Here is a 20,545-nt window from a genome sequence, read left to right as displayed (position 1 = left end):
AGCCAGGAGCTTCTTCCAGGTCTCCCATGTGCGTGCGGGGCCCAAGGAGTTGGGCCATCCTCTGCTGCTTTCCCAGGCCACAGCAGAGAGCTGGATCAGAAGTGGAGCAGTCAGAACTTGAACTGGTACCCATATGGGCTGCCGGTGCTGCAGGCTGGGGCTTTAACCCGCTGTGCCACAGCGCCAGCCCTGTGTCAGGGCCTTTTAAAGCCTCATACAAAGGCTTGGAATCCAAATCCTGGAATCCATATCTAAAATTTTTAAAAAGATTTATTTATTTATTTGAGAGGCAGAGTTACAGAGAGGTCTGGACGTCTGCTGGTTCACTCCCCTAATGACCACAGTGGTCGGAGCTGGGCCAGTCTGAAGCCAGGAACCAGGAGCTTCCTCAGGGTCTCCTGTGGGGCTGCAGGGGCCCAAGCACTTTCTGCTGCTTTCCCAGGCCATAGCAGAGAGCTGGATCAGAAGTGGAGCAGCTGGGACTTGAACTGGCGCCCATATGGGATGCTGGGGGCTCAGACAGGGGCTTAACTTACTAGGTCACAGCACTGGCCCTGAGACTGCTACTTTTAAAGGAGTTGTGGCCCACTCCTACTTTAATAGTGTAGGAAACCTGACTTACATGGAAGTTTGAGAACTGTTTCTAAGCCCTAAGATCTTCAGAAACAAAGGTACAGAGGGATGGTTACTTGCTGGTTTATGCTCAGTTTCTCAAGTTGTAAGTTGACAGTCTTGGGAAATAGTTATTTTGTGAAATATTGAGATGTCAAATAGTCTTAAGGCACATATAATTGGGATGAATTAGGGGAGAGTGTTGCTTCAGGTTGCATTTGAGCTCTTGAAGTGTCCTAGTGGTTCTTAAAAGGGTGGGCACAACTAAACCTAAAAATAGATGGAGGCTTATGTGTACATTTGAACTTGGGAACAGCTGCAGTGGGGCTCTCGGCTCCCTCACCCCTCCCAGCGGAAGAATCCGCCCTGTCTGCTATCTGCTTTGTTGAGAAGTCCTGCCTGACTCTCATGGCATTTTGGGAAAGATATGAAAGGAGCTTGGATTAGAGCACAGGAAGTGGAATGAATGATAGGGAACATTTGATAATTTCTGGCCCTGTCAAAATAAAAGCGCTGTTTGGTTGGAGAGGTTGAGCGCAGCAGATGTTTTGATGGTGGGGTGTGGGTGCATGAGTGTGTGCTTGTGTGTCTGTCTTCGTGTGCTTTTGTTCTTTGCCTTCCCCGTCCAGTCTAGTGCTTGCACCCTGTTGGTCTCAAGTAACTGGGAGAGGCAGAGGCCCTTCCTCCTGTGTTTAGTGAGTGACAGCATTTCACAGATTCAAGGAGGTGGCTGCAGACTGCTTCTCACTTTGTTTTCCTAGTTGTTGTTCAAGTTGCATGTGTCGTGTTGTATAAAGAACATTTGGCTCACTAATGTCACTGTTCCTGCTCCCCGAGGGAGGTCTCTGCGCTTCCTCGTGGACCTGGGACGGGCACCACACTGCCCGGCACTGGAGGAGGTGCTGCAGCACACCTGGTTGGTGTGGTGGGGACATGCACACTCAGCCAGATCAAAGGCACTTTGTCTACACCAAAATGGACAGACTTTTTTTTTTTTAAACTTAAATAATTTATTAAATTGTGCAGTGTAACAACTCTTCATAAAGTGTTGATATAGCACGGTATCAGGGATTGTAAGTAACCTAGAGATAATTGAAAGCATACAAAAGGATGTTTGTAGGTTTTAGGCAACTACCCCACCGTTTTATATTAAGAGACTTGGGCATCCATGGATCTGTCTTTGGGGTCCTGGAGCAAGTTCTCCACCGATGTCACCAATGACAGTAGGATGGCTGCAGTGTTACCTCCCAGCCTGTGTGCCATTTTGACTCATTCATAAGGAAGTTCCGTGGTTGGTTGGGTTTTATTCTTCTCATACAAAGTTCTCTCACAGTAGAGCAGTTTAAGAAAGAACTTTGCTTTGCCTACCCCCAAACCACAAAGTGCAGCATCCTTCTGTGGCCATAACTGCGCAGCCTTCTGAGTGGGGAGAGGACGTGCAGTGCCGCGCCCTGGTCCGGGGAAGCTGGTGTTAATTGTCCATTTTCCTACATTGGCAACAAATCCACCTGAGTAACGCAGGTGCTCTGCAGTGAAATGAGGCAACTTTGAGAAATGTTTTGTACTTTATTTATGTGCTGTTTTCTGGTTGTGAAAGACAACGCACGGATGGACTGCTTGACTAGAGCGCCATATTCAGGCATTCAGGTGTACCATTCATTCCTGTTGCGCTCCCTTTATGTTTCTTATCAGGAATAGCCTGGTTCAACGTTATAATTTTTCAGGTATGTTTGAATTAGATAGGACAAACCTTTCCAGTTCTTGAGTAGCTGTTTTGAAACTCAAACTATGTTCATTTAAAGAAAGTCCTTCAAGGCCTCGACTTGGTGGGAATCGCTGTCTTCATCCTGTTACTGTAGGAACCAGAGGAAGGCTTTGGGTGGAGGTAGATAATTTTTCTTGAGCAGGTGTTCTTTTGGTTTTTTTAAGTACACAGCCTAAAAGATATTTACTAACAGGATTGCTAAACAAAGCTGATAATCAAATTGCAAAATCAGCGTTGTGAGGACAAATATGAGAAGTGTGTATGAAGTAAAGGCTTTCCAGTGCCAGTTGAAGGCCCTTGTGAAAGGAGTTCCAGTATACACACGGAGCGGTGGCAGCTGGTGGAGTCAGTGCTGACCCATGCAGACATACTCATAGGGTAATCATTGTTCATTGTGTGATTTCCAGTCTTGGGCTCTTCAGTGCTTTGATTTGGATTATGTATGTTATCGAAATTGAAAAAAATCTTCTGTACTGGTTTCTTAGGCATTATGCTAATGAGTCCTCCCAGAGTCTGCATGCAAGGTTTCACTGCGGCACGAGGTCTGGAATTATGAAGTCAGGGGCTAATTAAGGCAGTCGGCACACGATCGGCACAACGAACAGTGGCAAGCCAGTGAGAAGAAAACTTCAAGAACCTGTTGCTGACAGATGCAGCTGCTTGTTAGGAGTCTCTGGGACTACTGTCAAGGATCATTTAAAATGAACATAGGTAAAACACATGTTTTTAGAAGATTTTATTATTGAGAGGTAGAGTTACAGACAGAGAAAGAGACAGAGACAGAGAGACAGAGAGAGAGAGAGAGAGAGAGGAGAGGTCTTCCATCTGCTGGTTTACTCCACTGGCTGGAACTAGGTCTATCCGGAACCAGGAGCTAGGAGCTTCTTCTGGGTCTGCTACACGAGTGCAGGGGCTCAAGCACTTGGACCATCTTCTGCTGCTTTCCCAGGCCACAGCAGAGAGCTGGATGGGAAGAGGAGCAGCTGGGACATGAGCTGGCGCCCTTTATGGGATGCCGGCATTGCAGGTGGAGGCTTAGCCTACTACACCACCGTGCCAGCCCCTGTAGGTAAAAATTAATGAATTTGTGTGTACACAGATCCATTTGCATACTGAAGTAGCACAGTCTGTGGGCAAATCTTTTTTTTTTTTTGTCTTTTGCATAACTGACATAATTACGCACATTTAAAGCTGGCATTGTGGCGTGACAGGTTCAACCGCCACCTGCAGTGCCAGCTTGAATAGTGACTGTTCTGCTTCCAGTCCAGCTCCCTGCTAATGCATCTGGGGAAGCAGTGGAAGATGCCCAAGTGCTTGGGACCTGGAAGAAGCTCCTGGCTCCTGGCTTTGGCCTGGCCATTGAGGCCATCTGGGGAGTGAACCAGTGGATGGAAGATCTCTCTTTTTCTGTCTCTCCCTGTCTCTCTGTAACTCTGCTTTTCAAATAAAATATAATAAAACTTAAAAAACAAAACAAAAGAACAAAATAAAATATATACTCACATTTAATCTTTTTTTTTAAAGATTTATTTATTTATTTGAACGTCAGGAAACTTGTTGGTGTATGGTGGTGTGTGGTGGTTACTGAGATTGACCCAGCAGAGTGGCCCAGAGTGAGCTTTGGGTGTTGTCTGGCTGTCATGAACCAGTGGGGAAGTCATAGGAGTGTGTGTTACGTTTGAGCTTGTGTGGAAGCCTTGGGGTAGAGAGGAGGTTCAGTGATGAGGCTCAGGTTATGGTGCCATTTGTTGTCGACCCTACTTTTCTTGGTGGTCCTAAGGTTGACGATGTCCAGCCTTTTGCTCATTGAAGGATGTCAGGTAAAAATTCTGGATTCTTAACAGTTCATATCCTTGCTCATGAAGGGCAATATGAAGGTAAAGTAGGTTGTGGAAAATTGGTTGCTGATTTCCTTTAGCAGAACGATAGATACAACTTGAAAGATACAGTGTGAGGGAGTTGTGTGTGTCTGGAGGAAAGCAAGAGAAAGAGGTGTCTAGTGGTGGTTACTGATCTGAATGAGGGGCCGGCGTAGCCATGCGGATCCGGATTGGGTGTGTGAAGATGCCTGAACTCATGGCTTGCAGTTCTGATGAGAGGCTCTAACTCTGGGGTTTTTATTATTATTATTTTGAGTATTGAGTGTTACCTACCAGATTAGTTCTCATTTCTTCCTTCTCAGGAAAATATGTACTTTAAGAACAACAGAAAACAGCTTTCTCTTTTAGCTATCTCAACTCATTGTAACCTCATTCCTAACTTAGCCTAACTTTATAGTTTATTTTGGCTGTAAAATCCTACCCACTTTTAATTTTCTATAAAACTGTGTTTTTCCTTCAGTGTGGGAGAAAAATGCAAGCTAATGCATTTTTATTTTGGGTAATGTTTTTCACCATTATTTTCTTAACCCCTTGGCCTTTGTTCATGCCTCTGCCAGTCTTTTTATTTTTATTTTTATTTTTTTATTTTTAATTGAAGGAGTGGATTGAGTTTGCTGGAGTGATTTTAAGCGTGGAGAGTGCTGCATTCCTTCTTGGCATCCTTCAGTGGCAGCTCACTGGTGAACCGGGCTGTTGTGGGCACCATTACCACCCTGATCTAGGAGACTAAGAATTGGTTCACTAAATAAACCAGCAGAATTTTGCTATCTGGAAAAAGCTTCGGTGGATGCCCCCCTCATCATACCCCTGGATTTTCTTCTGCTTTGCAGAACTGGGCATTTTTAGGCTAATGAGAGAGGGGCCGGCATCGTGGCACAGCTGGCTAAGCTGGTGCTTGTGACCTTGCCCCAATTCTGGTCCAGTTAGCGCATGGCTAATGCACCTGGGACTCAGCAGAGGATGACCCAAATAGTTGGGCCCCTGCTACCCACGTGAGAGACTGGGATGGAGTTCCTGGCTCTTGGCTTCAGTTTGACCCAGCCTTGGCTGTCGTGTCCATTTGGGGAGCAAACCGGATAGAAAATCTGACTGACTCTGTCGCTGTCTTCCCCCACCCCGCCCCGTCCCCAATCACTCTAACTTATTTATTTGAGAGGCAGAGTGAAAGAGATGGAGAGACAGAGAGAAAGGTCTTCCATCTGCTGTTCACTCCCCAAATGGCTGCAATGGCCAGAGCTGGGCCCATGCAAGCCAGGAGCCAGGAGCTTCCTCCAGATCTTCAGGGGCCATCCTCTAGTGCTTTCCTAGACCATAGCTGAGCTCTGAATCGGAAGAGGAGCAGCTGGGACATAAACTGGTGCACATATGGGATGCCAGTGCTGTAGGTGGAGTCAGCCTACTATGCTACAGCGCCAGCCCCCAAATAAGTAAATCTTAAAAAAAGGAAAAGAAACGAAAGATCTATAATCCTGGCCCTTTTGCGGTGAGCTGGTCTCTGTGACTCTAGATCGTGAGTGCAAAGAGCAGATGCCCGTTTCGAGGGTGTGGGTGGATTTGACACATATGTACACACACACACTCAAGTGTCTTCATATACACACATGTACACACACACTCAAGTGTCTTCATATACACATATGTACACACACTCAAGTTTGTTCAATTTATCCTCAGTGTTTGTGACCACGTTTTATTAAGCCCAGTGTTCTGGCATAGAAGTACTTGTTTTCTCGTATCTTTGTGAGAACTGGGCGTTTCTGCTTTCTTACCCTCTCCTGATTTCTGGTGGAGCACGTTGTCACGTTGCATCGGTGAGATTCTGTGCCTCTGAAAAACATCCTGAGTGTCCAGTCAGCCTGTTCGCTCCTAGACCTTTGTTTTTGGTTTGAACCCAGTTCTGGGACTTCGGATCATCCCTTCCCGTGGGTACTCTGCCTCCTAAAGACGTGGGTGCTTGTGTTGGAGCAGTGTGCTGTCAGTGAAGCACCAGGTTGTCGCTGAGAAGTCACGCAGCGTTTGGAAACTGCCGTGCAGGAGAAAGCTACCCATGTTTATGGTGCTCACTGCCCTTCCTCCCTCTGTTTCGCAGTCACTTTGGCCAGACCGGTTTGTGCCTCTACAGGATGTCTGTCCTTCCCTGCCTCAGGACAAGCACCTTGCTCCTTTCTTCCCTCTGCCTTTTCCCTGACTGTGATTGGCAGGTTGTCAGGTAGCTAACAGGTTAGAGACTTCTTCCTACAGCAGTAGCTGCTTGTTTATTGTTTCATGCATGAAAAATTTTTCCTAATTTAGAAATTTCTTTTCCTGGAAATAATTTACATGTTGTGAGTGCTGCTGTTACCGTAACTGTAAGTTCAGGAGTTCTACCCAGGAGGACCCTGACTTTGGTACCACAGAGCAGATGCTAACTCTTAAAAGGCAGTTGTCATACAGATGAAAGATCTTCCTTCTGCCCGTGTTCATCAGTGGAGATTGTTCAGTGTGCTGTTGTGTGTGTGAATCTTTAATCAGATGATCTGTGTCCTCACGCTTGAGGACTTCAGGTAACAGAAAGGAAGGGAGGGGGTGCGAAGCCAGGAAGGCCAGCAGGGAGGCGCCCTGGAGCTTGCTTCACACCGCCTTTTCCCGTGAGAGCTGCTCTGTCAGAGCCATGCAGCCACGCTGACCACGTGTGCAGCTTGAACACGTATCCTGTCTCTCTTCCTGGCCTCTACTAAAGTAACAAGGACATTCGGGAGCCAGGGATTACTTTGGGAATGACTTATACAGGGATGGGGAACGTCCCACCACACGTTGTGCAAGGTCCCTTAAATCATTTGGTCTGATCTTGCCAGTGGCAGGTGGGACTCAAAATTCAATGAATCTATAGCAGGTTAATTAAAAAAAAAAAAAGATTTATTTATTTGAAAGGCAGAGTTTTAGAGTTAGAGAGAGATATCCTCCATCTGCTGTTTCACTCCCTAAATGGCTGCCATGGGCCAGGCCAAAATCAGGCACCTGGAGCTTCTTCCAGGTCTCCTGCATGGGTGGCATGGACCCAAGCACTTGGGCCATCTTCTGCTGCCTTCCCAGGCACATTAGCAGGGAGCTGGATCAGAAGTGGAGCAGCCGGGACACAAACTTGTGCTCTGTGGGATGCAAGTGTTGGAGGCTGTGGCTTTGCTTGCTCTGCCACAATGCTGGCCCCTATAGCAGGTTAAGTTTTTTAAGTTGATGATTTTGTATGGCCCTTGAATGATGTTATAAGTATCCAAATGACCCATGGCAGAAAAATGTGTTCCCAGTCTTGATTAATGTGATGGAAATTTAAAATAAGAATTCGGAATGGTTTTAAGTGATGCATGTGAGTTTCACTGAAGGGGCTGAGGGAGCACTGCCAGGAGCCAGCAGTTTCATAGCAAGTGTTGCCACAGCGTGTGTAAGATCTCAGCCCAGGGCTCTGGTCCCAGGGGAAGGTCTGCACGTTCCGCTCAGGCCCGTGTTGGCTCCGTCTCACATCTGTGGATGTTTTGGAGTGAGCTTGCTGGGCTCTGCAGCTCACATTCGCACTGTCAGGGCAGGCGGGTCCAGCCTCGCTGCCTTTCACGGGTCCTTGGTGTCGCTAGGCGGGTCCAGCCTCGCTGCCTTTCACGGGTCCTTGGTGTCGCAGTCTGTTTCATCACAGCCGTTCTGCTCTGTGTGTGTCGGTTGTGACTGATGATGAAGCGTTGTTTTCTGTGCTCTACTTGCCATTCGTTTAATTTCTTTGGTGATGGCTTACCTATTGAACCCTTTTGCCTATTAAAATTTTTGTTGTTATTAGCCTTTGTTTATACTTTAAATTCTGAATAGAGGTTCTTCATCAGATCTGTGATTTCTAAATATTTTCTCCTTATTTCTGACAGGTCTTTTCATTTTCTTGATAGTATCTTTTGAAGAGCAAAAGCTTTAAATTTTGTTGAAGTCGAGTTGATCTTGTTTTCTTTTATAGATCATGCATTTGATACCATATCTGAGAGATTTTTGCCTTACCCAAGGTCACAAAGACTTTCTTTTCTGGAACTTTCATAGTTTTGGTTCTCATGTTTTTTATCCATAATTAGGTTAATTTTGTGTATGATGTGAGCAGAGAGCCTAAGTTCTCTGTTTTGCATTTTGGATTTTGATAGACGCTTGTTCCAGTGCTGTTGTTGAAAAGGCATTTAGAAAGTCTTTTCCCTCAGAGCTGTGCTACTGTGTGCCAGTGAGTAGAATCCCCCACCTCTGGCTGGACTGGGGCACAGGGAGGGACAGCAGTTGTCTTGGCCTTGAGTTGCTGGAGGGAGCTCTTGCTCATTCGCTTGATTGCCTTTTAAGAGGATGCCCCAGGACTTTGATACTGGTATCACTGTTGAGTTCCCGTTGCTCCTCTTCCAAACCAGCTCCCTGCTAATGTGGAAGGTGTCCTAAGTTTTGGTTCCCTGCCGCCCACATGGGAGACCTGGGTGGGGTTCCAAGCCGCTGGCTTTGGGCTGGCCTAGCCCCGACTGTTGTGGTCACTTGGGAAGTAAACCAGCAGAGATGGAAGATCTCTGTCTCTTTGGAGTCTCTCTCTCTGTCTTTCAGATAAAATAAATAATAAGTCTCTATAGAAGAAGAAGAAGGGGAAGACCAGGGAAGAGGAGGGGTGAAGCTGTTGCCTTGCCTTTCCCAGCACCTGTGGCTTCCTTCTGTTCTCTGTCAGAGCATTTGTGATCCCCTCATGTCCTGTTCCATTGGTTTAACTTGGTCTTTATTGGAATGGAGAGATGGAGATGAGCTTAGATTTTTAATAAGGAAAATTCCTTGAATTAGATTGATTTCATCAGAAATGTAGCTGTAGATTTCAAGGCCAGCCAGTCATTATGTTCATTTGTAAAATAGGCCACCCCTCAGCAAGGCTCCTTTTGTGGTCTTTTGGCCATTCTTATTGTTGTGTGAGTAGAAATAGGTTTTGGTGTGTGGTCACATAGTACCTGTCACAGGGACAAGTAAGCACCGAAGTCCAGATCCTCAGACCTTGGCGTTTCTGTCAGTGGGTGAGGAGCATTGCTTGCAGTGTCCTCTTCATGTCCAGTGTGTGTGTGTGTGTGTATGATGAATGTTGTGTGTGAGTGAGTAGTATGTGCATGACGAATGTGTGTGTGGTGTGTGTTATGTGTGTGAGTGTGGTATGTTATGGTGTGTGGTATGTATGTATGAGAGTGTGTATATATGTGTTGTGTGTATGAGTATGGTGTGTGTATGTGGTGTGTGTGTCTGATGAGTGTGTGTTGTGGACGTGCAGTTTCTGTGAGTGTGGTGTTATGATGTGTGGTATGTATGTATGAGAGTGTATATGTTGTGTGTATGAGTGGTATGTGTTGTGTGTGGTATCTGTATGAGAGTGTGTATGTATATGTTGTGTGTATGAGTATGGTGTGTGTATGTAGTGTGTGTTGTGGATGTGAGTGTGTTTCCTCCTTTGTTTCGGAGGCATTTAGGACTGTAAAAGTCTTGACAGTCAAAACTTTCCGTGCCCTCACTCTGTCACGTAGCATGGCGTGTTCTGTCTAATCTGTTGCATATTGTTGCCATAGCATCTTTTTAAAAACAAAGGTGGTTCATGGGTTTGTGCAGGAATCCAGCATTTTTTTTTCCAGTTGACATTCTGGCAGAAATTTTTCTCTTAATGATTCAGGCTAAGGCTTGGGACTTTAATGAGCACAGAGGAAGGTGGGTGTGTGGACTCTGGACCGTTGTAAAGCAGAGCTCTGTGTTAACCTGCTCTGTTAGTGATTTAGGGCTTTCCTCTTGAGTCGCTCTTGGTGATACGAATCGCATTATTCCTCATGGCATTGTGCTCGGCCTATCAGCACGCAGGCCAGTGTGGAGGTTTGCACTGCCCGGTTAGGCTCATGCAAACAAACACAGCAGAGAATAACCCGAGGTGGCAGCTTCCAGTGGTCACTTCAGTGAATTTAGACCAGTGAATCCTGGTGAAGAATGTAAAAGATGATTTATGAGCTGTAGAAATGAAATCCTAATGGAAATAAGAAGTGAAATGTTTTCTTTTTTTTACTTCAGTGCCAGTGTTTGGAGTAAAATCTTTGCATTGATTGCATATTTTGCTTTTCACGTTTTTAGAGCAATTAGGAAGAAAAGCCGTTACTGACTCAGCTGCCAAGGGAGCGGAGTTCCTCTGGGCTGTCTAGGATGGACAGTAGGATCTTTTCAGAGGGCTGTGGGGCCAGGGGCTCTGCTGTGGTTAAACTTGTGCGATGTTAACCCCAGCACTCCAGCAGTTCTCCGGCCCTCTGTCCTTGGTGGTTCCCTGAGAATTCCGTGTCACGGAAGCCGTCAGTTCTTCGTGTGGCACAGTCCTCAGAGCGGTTTTGAAATCTGTTCCGCAGCTGAGGAAGTTAAGGCAGAACGAGGTTGCACAGGGTCATGCGTGTTGTTTCTCCATTTACTGTCATGTGTCTCTTGGAGTGCAGAGTTCTGACTTGACCAGGTCCCTTCCCCCACCCTCACTGTGCTCTCTCCGCAAGAAAGCCCTTAATCTTCTGATTTCTGATAAGTCCTGGAAAACTAGCTGATCAAAACAGTTCTTTATAGTGGTCCTTCTTAGGATTATTTATGTTTTTAAAAGAGCTGGATGGCTCTGGTGGATGGTCAGTCAGCAGTTGTGGGCATTGTTTTTGAGAGCCTACAATGCAAGGAAAAGAGTGTCCCACTGGCACCTTCTCATTGAAAGGGGCCTCCTGTCTCCAGGAGTCACAGTGTGAGCCATAGGTTGTAATGGTATTCTCACAAGTTATTGGGCTGATATTCCAATTTTAGAGACAGAAAAGGGAATGGAATCGTAGGAGTTTTAATAACCATTGACACAAAATGATTTAACCAGGAACTGCAGTAGGATATTCAGTTTCCTGAAATGTTGTTTAATTGATCTCTTACCTGCTTGTCATTGTGGAAGCGATTTCTGTGCCAGTGTGCCCTGATGAGCATTCATTCAGTTTCATCTTCCTGTGGGCTCCATGGCGCAGCGATTTGCCTGTGTCTTGTACTTACTCTCACTGACCGTGAAGAAAAGCATTTGGCTGGGAAAGTAGTCTATAATTAAACTCATTACTTAAATTAAGGTGAGGAAGGAAAGGGCTTGTATTGTCTCCGTTTAATGCAGTGTACCTCAAGTTTCTTTTCGTTTTTCACTTAGTTGCAGGAGGACTGAAGTTAGTGAGTAGCCTGGTATTGCTATAGTTGTGGTGCCTCCGAAAATAGAAGATAATTTGGGAGTAGGGTGTTGGCCTTACTATGAAGACTGTCAGGAGTATTTCTCATGGATGATTTGGTGAGAGAATTGGCTCACATGTCATATCTGAGTTGTAGGGGACTTCAACCTTGTGCCAGTGTGGAGGGTAGATATTTCTAGAAGCACCTAGAACAGGGGGAGGGGGAAGGCCTGGGCTCCAAGGATGGAGGTGAAGGCAGTGGTACTTGTTGAAATTCCCGGGGGACAGGAAGAAGGAAGCAGTGACACAGAGCAGGAGGTGACACTATGAATGGGGGCGTCCAGCTGGTAAAATCGTTTGATCTGGTCCTGCCAGGGCAGCCACAGTAGGGACTTGAAATTCAGTTTCTAGGAGGCTAATTTTTAAGTTGATAATTCTGTATGGCCTGTGAACAATGCTGTACATATTCAAGTGGCTCTTGGCAGGAAGAAGGGGCTCAGCTCCCAGCCCTGGTGGAAGACAGCAGGTGCTCAGCACCTCTGGGTCCAGGTTGTCTGGCCGGCACTTGGCAGGTGTGGACTAAGGGAGAAAGTCAGGACTGGGGAGTCGGCGTGGGCCAAGGGTGTGTGTGCAAGCAGTGACTGAGACTGAGTGAGGCGCAAAGACACTGTTGGATTAGCAGGGCGCTCTGTCTTTTCCTTTCTCTCTGCTTTGCCCAGCCCTTCCTGATGCTCTAGGCTTGGACGAAGACGATGTACTTTAAAATCTGCCAGGAAACATTGTGTAAATGTGTGCTGAGTCAGTAAATATCTGGGTTCTCTCGGTGCACTGCGAGAAGCAGCATGGCGTGGTGACGGAGGGCAGGGATCTAAGCCAGGCTGGCTGGGTGCCGAGCCGTTCTCTGTTCATTCCTTACTAGTTGCCCCCTACCAGCCATGTGACTTTGGAGCTTTGTAAAATGGAAATAACCTTTATGGCTGTTGAGAAAGTCAAATGATTTCTTACTATAAAACCTTTGCCCCACCCAGCAGGGAGTGACCCAGAGAGAGGGACACACACACACACACACACACACTCACACACACACACACTGAGATCAATTGATCTTCATCTGCTGATTCACTCCCCAGATGGTCACAACAGCCGGGGCTGGGCCAGACAGGATCCAGGAGCTTCTTCCACGTCTCCCACGTGGGTGCAGAGGCTGAAGCATTTGAGCCATCCTCTGCTGCTTTCCTAGGTGTATTAACAGGAAGCCATTTGAAGTTGGAACAGCTGGAACTTGAACCAATGCCCATATGGGATACCTGCATTGCAGGTGGCAGCCTTACCCAGTATGGCACAATGCTACCCCCTCCAAAAAAAAAAAAAACACCCAAAAACTCTTTTAACAGAGCGTAGTACCCATTAATCTCCAGCTGTGTTTATTAGCAGTTATCACTGTGTCTCTTGATACCTGCTCTAAATGGTTCGCTTAGTAATTGAGTACATTTGCAGTCTGATAACTAATAATTAATATAAACAGGTGATCCTCCTGGAATCTGATTATGACTTTTGTTCTCTTAGAGTAAGACTGAAATGTGTGACAGGATCGTGGTCAGTGGTGCTTTCCAGCCTCCCCGCACGGTGTTCACCTCTGTTCTCTGCTTCAGCCATGTTTGTCTTAATCCTTCATGCTCACTTTCTCCATTCTGCTGTAAGATGAGATCTTTCTTTGCCTGTTGGCTTCTCAGCCCACAACCTGACTTCCTCAGGGAAGCTTTTCCTTAACCTCCTTAATCAGATCCTCCCCGCCCCCCCCCGGTTTTCACAGACCCATATACCTCACGGTTGTAGGGTTGTTTTCACAGACCCATATACCTCACGGTTGTAGGGTTGTTGCCTTTTTCCACTTCCATGTGTGATAATTGCATTTTGGTCCTCTGCGGACTGTGCACACTGTGGGCTCAGCTTTGTCTTCCCAGCCCCTGTTCTATCTCCTAGCCTGTAGCATGAACTCCATAATTACGTAGTTGAATGACTGTGTCATCTTTATGTAATCAGAGGTCGCAGAAGTAGCTCTCTGCTAGGGTAGATGGAAGGCTGCTGGTGTGGGCTGACCCTTATGTGGGTCTGGAAGCAGGCGTTGGATACTGTGCGTGTGGTGTGGGCTGACCCTTATGTGGGTCTGGAAGCAGGCGTTGGATACTGTGCGTGTGGTGTGGGCTGACCCTTATGTGGGTCTGGAAGCAGGCGTTGGATACTGTGCGTGTGGTGTGGGCTGACCCTTACGTGGGTCTGGAAGCAGGCGTTGGATACTGTGCGTGTGGTGTGGGCTGACCCTTACGTGGGTCTGGAAGCAGGCGTTGGATACTGTGCGTGTGGTGTGGGCTGACCCTTACGTGGGTCTGGAAGCAGGCGTTGGATACTGTGCGTGTGGTGTGGGCTGACCCTTACGTGGGTCTGGAAGCAGGCGTTGGATACTGTGCGTGTGGTGTGGGCTGACCCTTACGTGGGTCTGGAAGCAGGCGTTGGATACTGTGCGTGTGGTGTGGGCTGACCCTTACGTGGGTCTGGAAGCAGGCGTTGGATACTGTGCGTGTGGTGTGGGCTGACCCTTACGTGGGTCTGGAAGCAGGCGTTGGATACTGTGCGTGTGGTGTGGGCTGACCCTTACGTGGGTCTGGAAGCAGGCGTTGGATACTGTGCGTGTGGTGTGGGCTGACCCTTACGTGGGTCTGGAAGCAGGCGTTGGATACTGTGCGTGTGGTGTGGGCTGACCCTTACGTGGGTCTGGAAGCAGGCGTTGGATACTGTGCGTGTGGTGTGGGCTGACCCTTACGTGGGTCTGGAAGCAGGCGTTGGATACTGTGCGTGTGGTGTGGGCTGACCCTTACGTGGGTCTGGAAGCAGGCGTTGGATACTGTGCGTGTGGTGTGGGCTGACCCTTACGTGGGTCTGGAAGCAGGCGTTGGATACTGTGCGTGTGGTGTGGGCTGACCCTTACGTGGGTCTGGAAGCAGGCGTTGGATACTGTGCGTGTGGTGTGGGCTGACCCTTACGTGGGTCTGGAAGCAGGCGTTGGATACTGTGCGTGTGGTGTGGGCTGACCCTTACGTGGGTCTGGAAGCAGGCGTTGGATACTGTGCGTGTGGTGTGGGCTGACCCTTACGTGGGTCTGGAAGCAGGCGTTGGATACTGTGCGTGTGGTGTGGGCTGACCCTTACGTGGGTCTGGAAGCAGGCGTTGGATACTGTGCGTGTGGTGTGGGCTGACCCTTACGTGGGTCTGGAAGCAGGCGTTGGATACTGTGCGTGTGGTGTGGGCTGACCCTTACGTGGGTCTGGAAGCAGGCGTTGGATACTGTGCGTGTGGTGTGGGCTGACCCTTACGTGGGTCTGGAAGCAGGCGTTGGATACTGTGCGTGTGGTGTGGGCTGACCCTTACGTGGGTCTGGAAGCAGGCGTTGGATACTGTGCGTGGGGACCATGGAAGTTGCTCATTCCCTTGGAGACGCACGTCAGGTAAGTGAGGTTCCGTTCTTGTTTGGGAACAGAGTCGTGCCAGCCAGACAGTGTGTGGGCAGGAAGACCTGGGCCGCAGCTCCCGTGACAGCACTGGCTTTCTGGTGCTGCGTGACAGGCCTTACTGTTCATGTTGCCTTCGGAGCTGCAAGGAAGAAACTGAACAGCGGTGAAATGAAGAGAAAGGGAATATGTGGTCAGAAAATGGCCTCTGATCTGCTTTTTAAAATAATGGACTTGCTGTGTAAAAAAAAAATTATTTGGTAAAATGGAAGGTTGTGGATCTGGGTTTGACCCTTATTTTTTTTTTTTAAAGATTTTATTTATTTATTTGAGAGGCAGAGTTACAGACAATGAGAGGGAGAGACAGAAAGATCTTCCTTCTGTTGGTTCACTCCCCAAATGGACGCAACAGCTGGAGCTGCGCCGATACGAAGCCAGGAGCCAGAAGCTTCCTCCCGGTCTCCCACATGGGTGCAGGGGCCCAAGGACTTGGGCCATATTCTGCTGCTTTCTCAGGTCATAGCAGAGAGCTGGATTGGAAGAGGAGCAGCCGAGACTAGAACTGGCGCCTATGTGGGAGGTCGGCGCCACAGGCGGAGGATTAACCTACTGCGCCATGGCGCCGGCCCCTTGATCCTTAATTTTTAACTTTAAAAATAATTTTATTGAGATATACTTTGCATCCCATAGAATATGCTCTTCTGAAGTATACAGTTCTGTGACTTTTATTATACCCAGAGTTCTGCAGCCATCACCATGAACACTTTTTGAACATTTTCGATATCCCAGAAAGAAACCATGCACTGTCTAGATGTTGTCCATTCTGACGTGACCTTAGCACTAATCCTGAGTCACTCACAGTTCATGCTTTTCTCGTATGGCCTTTCTGGAGGCAGCAAGAAACTGAGCCACGGGGCAGGCGTTCGGCACAGCGGTTCAGATGCTGCTTGGACCCGCATCCCATGTTGAGTCCCTGGGTCTGTCTTCTGGCTTCACTTTCTTTTTTTTTAATTAAAGATTTATTTATTTATTTGAAAGAGTTACACAGAGAAGGAGAGACAGAGAGAAAGGGAGAGGGGGAGGGAGAGAGAGAGGTCTTCCATCCACTGGTTCACTCCCCAGTTGACCACAACGGCTGGAGCTGCGCTGATCCAAAGCCAAGAGCCAGGAGCTTCCTCTGGGTTTCCCATGCGGGTGCAGGGGCCCAAGGTCTTGAGCCATCTTTCACTGCTTTCCCTGGCTGTAGCAGAGAGCTGGATTGGAAGAGGAGCAGCCAGGTCTTGAACCAGTGCCCATATGGGATGCTGGCACTACCAGCGGTGGCTTTACCTGCTACGTCACAGCGCTGGCCCTCTGGCTTTACTTTCAGTCCAACTTCCTGCTAATGTGTACTGTTGAGGGAAGTTGATGATGCCCAAGTATTTGGGTGCCTGTCAACCACATGGGTTGGAATCTAGGCTCCTCCCTGGCTTTGGTCTGGCCTCACCCTAACTGTTAACAGGCATTTGGGGAGTGAACCAATGGGTTGAGGATTTCTCTGTCTCTGTCTCTGTCTCTCTCTCTCTGCCTTTCAAATAAAATGAAAGTAAATAAATAGAAATTAAAAGAAAAAAAGAGACTGAGCCACATCATCCCTGTCTGGACCTGTCATCTTACTGGTGTTGTAGATTATGGCCACCAGAGTCATAGGCCGCTTGCGATCTGTTCCTCGGTGTGCTGTCACGGAGTGTCAGAGTGCAGGCCCACGTGACACCCGAGTCGGAGGAGGCGCTTGGACCCAGGCGCTCCGGTAGGAGGTGTGGGTGTTCTGAGCCCTGGCTCACACTGCACCACAGCACCCTCTCCAATGCTGAGCTTTTAGCTTATTGCTTCCCTAAGGCTCAGAAAGCATCCTTAAAAAATTTGTGTCAGATATTGACAAAAAACACAATATGTTACAGATACTATAAACTATAGCTGTCCCTTTGTAATCTTCATTTTTTTTAAAAGAAGTTTGTTGGGGCCAGTGTTGCGGCACAGTGAGCTAAACTGCTGCCTGCGACACTGGCATCCTGGCATGTTGGAGTGCCGATAGGAGTCCCCGCTGTCCTGCTCTGATCCTGCTCCCTGCAAATGTGCCTAGGGAGGCAGTGGATGATGGCTTAAGAATGTAGGCCCCTGCCACTCAGGTGGGAGACCTGGATGGATTTCATGGCCCCGGCTTCGTTTTGGACCAGCTGTGCCTTTTGTGGCCATTTGCGGAGTTAACCAGCAGATGGAAGATCGCTATCACTCTGCTTTTCAAATAAATAAATATATTAAAATACGAGTAAAAATGTTTATTTCAGAGGCAGAGAGACAGATCACTCCTCAATGCCCACAGGGTCAGGGCTGGGCCAGCTGAGGCCTTCTGTGGAGGTGCAGGGACCCAGCTACTGCGCCGCCGCCTGCTCCTGGCCTGCTGGCCCTTACCTGCAGGCTGGAAGCCGAAATGCAGGTGGGAGTCAGACTCAGCCCTCAGGTCCATGATGCGGTGACCCAAGAGTGTGCTCACCGCTAGGCCACATGCCTGTCCCTTTCGTTTATTTATTTATTTTTTAAAGATGTATTTATTCGTTTGAAAGTCAGTTACAGAGAGGAGAGGCGCAGAGAGAGAGAGAGAGAGAGAGAGAGAGAGAGAGAGGTCCTCGATCCGATGGTTGACTCCCCAGTTGGCTGCAACGGCCCAAGCTGCACCGATCTGAAGCCAGGAGCCAGGAGCTTCTTCTAGGTCTCCCACGCGGGTGCAGGGGCCAAGGACTTGGGCCATCCTCCCCTGCCTTCCCAGGCCATAGCAGAGAGCTGGATCAGAAGTAGAGCAGCTGAGTCTTGAAGCGGCACCCATATGGGATGCCGGCGCTTCAGGCCGGGGCGTTAACCCACTGCGCCACAATGCCCCCCCCCCCCCCCCCCCCGTTTTATTTTTAAATCTTTCGTAACTCAGGAGATACCTCTTTCCTACCCGGGACAAACTCCTTTAAACCAGACGCTCCAATAATGTGTACATTAAAGTAGACTGTCTTTATTTGCTGTTATTTATTCGATGTTGTATACCCTGAAGCTCATTGTCCTTGATAGAAAGGGAGGAAATAAAACAGACAAGGAGCCCTTTTATGTACATCTTTGTGCATAGTCACACTGAGCAGTAGGTTTCGGAGCTACTTATTTGTCTTCCCTCAAACAAAATTAGAAAAACAGAGGCCCTGCTATAGTCCATGGCAGTTTCCCAAGATTCAGCTCATTTTGGGAGTGGAGCATTATACCCTCTCTGACTTCTCTCTCTCAGCTTTTGTTGGGTTCATCCTTCTTGTTGTGAGCACAGAGTTTAATTGTTTTGCACTTGGATCAATACACTGGTCAGAGGCCTCTCTGCTCTGGATTGAGGAGGATGGCTGTTAATAAGGCATTCGAGATGAGAACAACTCCTGACCTCATGCCTTAGTCAGAATCCAAATCAGAAGGACCTCACGAGCCTGCAGGACACTCCCAGCTCTGTTTGCTTACGGCTCTTGTCAGCAGCTGTTCGCTCCGCAGTGGGGCTGGTTGGCTTGGATGGCCTGAGCTCTGGTTTTAAGCTCTCTGCTTCTCTGGAAGTTCCACGAGGCCGTGGAACTGGAGAGTAATGTCAGTCTGTTCGATGGTATGCAATAGCTGGTTTATATTCTGTGTGTGCCACCTACTGACCATGGCTGGGCATTCTACATCTTCTTTTCTTTCTCTTTTTAAATTTTATTTATTTTTTTGAGAGGTAGAGTTGCAGACAGGAAGAGGGAGCACCTGAAAGTTCAGTCTTCCATCAGCTGATTCACACCCAAATGGCTGCAATGGCCGGAGCCGGGCTGATCCAGCGGGGCCAGGCGCTTTCCGGGTCTCCCACGTGGGTGCAGGGGCCCAAGCACCTGCACCCTCTTCTGCTTTCCCAGGCCACAACAGAGAGCTGGATCGGAGGAGGAGCAGCTGGGACTAGAACTGGCATCCATGTGGGATGCTGGCTCTGCAGACGGAAGATTAACCTGTGCCATAGCACCGGCCCCTACATTTTCTTCGTTAATCCTTCTAACAGTGTAAGAAGGGAATCTGATTCCCTTCTTATTGGCCAGGAGCCTGAAGCTTAGTGAGGTTAAATGAATTGCCATAGACCCCATCTGCATTCTTCTCAGTCTTGAAAAGTAACTTGGCTAAAAACAGTAAAACACGTCTAGAATTCTAGTCTAGGTCTGTTTGACATGAGACCAAGGGATCTTTCTCTCTGCTATTGAGGGCCAAGCATTGGAGGATCAAAAAAATTAAGGGAAACAAATCCTTGGTCTTTTTAAAGCCAAGGGCGGGGAAAGCCATTGGGAGTTTCTTAGAACAGAGGCCCCTCCCTCCCTTTCTCTGGATGAGCTGTGTGCTGAGCCGTGCTGCTGCAGGCACAGGTGGAGAGGGCCGTGTTGGCCCCGGGGTGTCCTAGCCTTGACTCCTTGGATCATCTGTGTGCCCCTTTCCACTCGGACACGGCTGTTCCCTTAGGGGGCCTTGCCTGTTGCAAGCATCTGCTGCGTGGTAACCAACCAAAGGATTTGTCTTTGCTTTGAGTTCCTTGATTAACTGTGACTGTCTTCGTTTACAGAACTCCAGCCCTGGGTGGGGCTTTGATAGGGGCTACACTGCGTTGCTTGATTGTAATGAAAGCCCTGTTTAGCCGTTCTCAGCCAAACCTTGAAGAGAGATCTGAATGTTTGCCACGAAGGAGTAGGTCCAGGGGGTGAGGCCTCTGCCTTAAGCAGTTGGAAAGAAAACATTTTCAAGTATCCTTAAAGGCATCATCTTTTTCCTGATTTTTAGATATTACTTGTTATAAAAATTCTGGGATGTGTAGAATGTAACTTGTGGAAATTTTAAAATATGTATTAGAAAAATAAAAATTATCATAATTGCACTTCCCAGGAGTAGTCACTGTGAACATTTGAGTCCATTTTTCTTCTTTTTTGCATTTAACTATGTGTGCATGGAGTGCTCTGTGTCTGTATTTTAATTCTTAATTCATATTAATTATGTAAATTTGCACCGCTGTTTATTTCCTGTAGCTTTAATTTATATATCATTCTCAATGTTATACAAACTTTCTAGGTTTTTAATATCACAAGCAAAATCTTTTTAGAATAATTGTTTTAAAAATATTTGATTTTGAAGTACCTGATATATGTTAGACACATTTTTTGCTGCCTTGAAATGTAAAGAAATTTTTTTTTTTTTAAATTTTTGACAGGCAGAGTGGACAGTGAGAGAGAGAGACAGCGAGAAAGGTCTTCCTTTACCGTTGGTTCACCCTCCAATGGCCGCTGCGGCCGGTGTGTTGCGGCCGGCGCACTGTGCTGATCTGAAGCCGGAAGCCAGGTGCTTCTCCTGGTCTCCCATGGGGTGCAGGGCCCAAGCACTAGGGCCATCCTCCACTGCACTCCCGGGCCACAGCAGAGAGCTGGACTGGAAGAGGGGCAACAGGGACAGAATCTGGCACCCCAACCGGGACTAGAACCCGGTGTGCTGGCGCCGCTAGGCGGAGGATTAGCC

The 20,545-nt window shown here is 47.8% G+C and overlaps 1 protein-coding gene across 22 annotated transcripts in view; it reads left to right on the top strand.

The window, feature by feature from the left end:
- The window catches only part of AKAP13 (A-kinase anchoring protein 13), a 311,707-nt gene that overhangs the window by 35,323 nt on the left and 255,839 nt on the right, over window positions 1-20,545 (top strand). The gene's annotated exons all lie outside the window — the stretch shown is intronic.

The sequence above is a fragment of the Oryctolagus cuniculus genome, chromosome 12 (assembly GCF_051225735.1).
Source record: "Oryctolagus cuniculus isolate XC-2025 breed Fujian yellow rabbit chromosome 12, ASM5122573v1, whole genome shotgun sequence".
NCBI classification, from domain to species: Eukaryota; Metazoa; Chordata; class Mammalia; order Lagomorpha; family Leporidae; genus Oryctolagus; species Oryctolagus cuniculus.
Note: the sequence above shows the minus strand (reverse complement) of the source record. Positions and strands in the feature narration are given on the sequence as shown.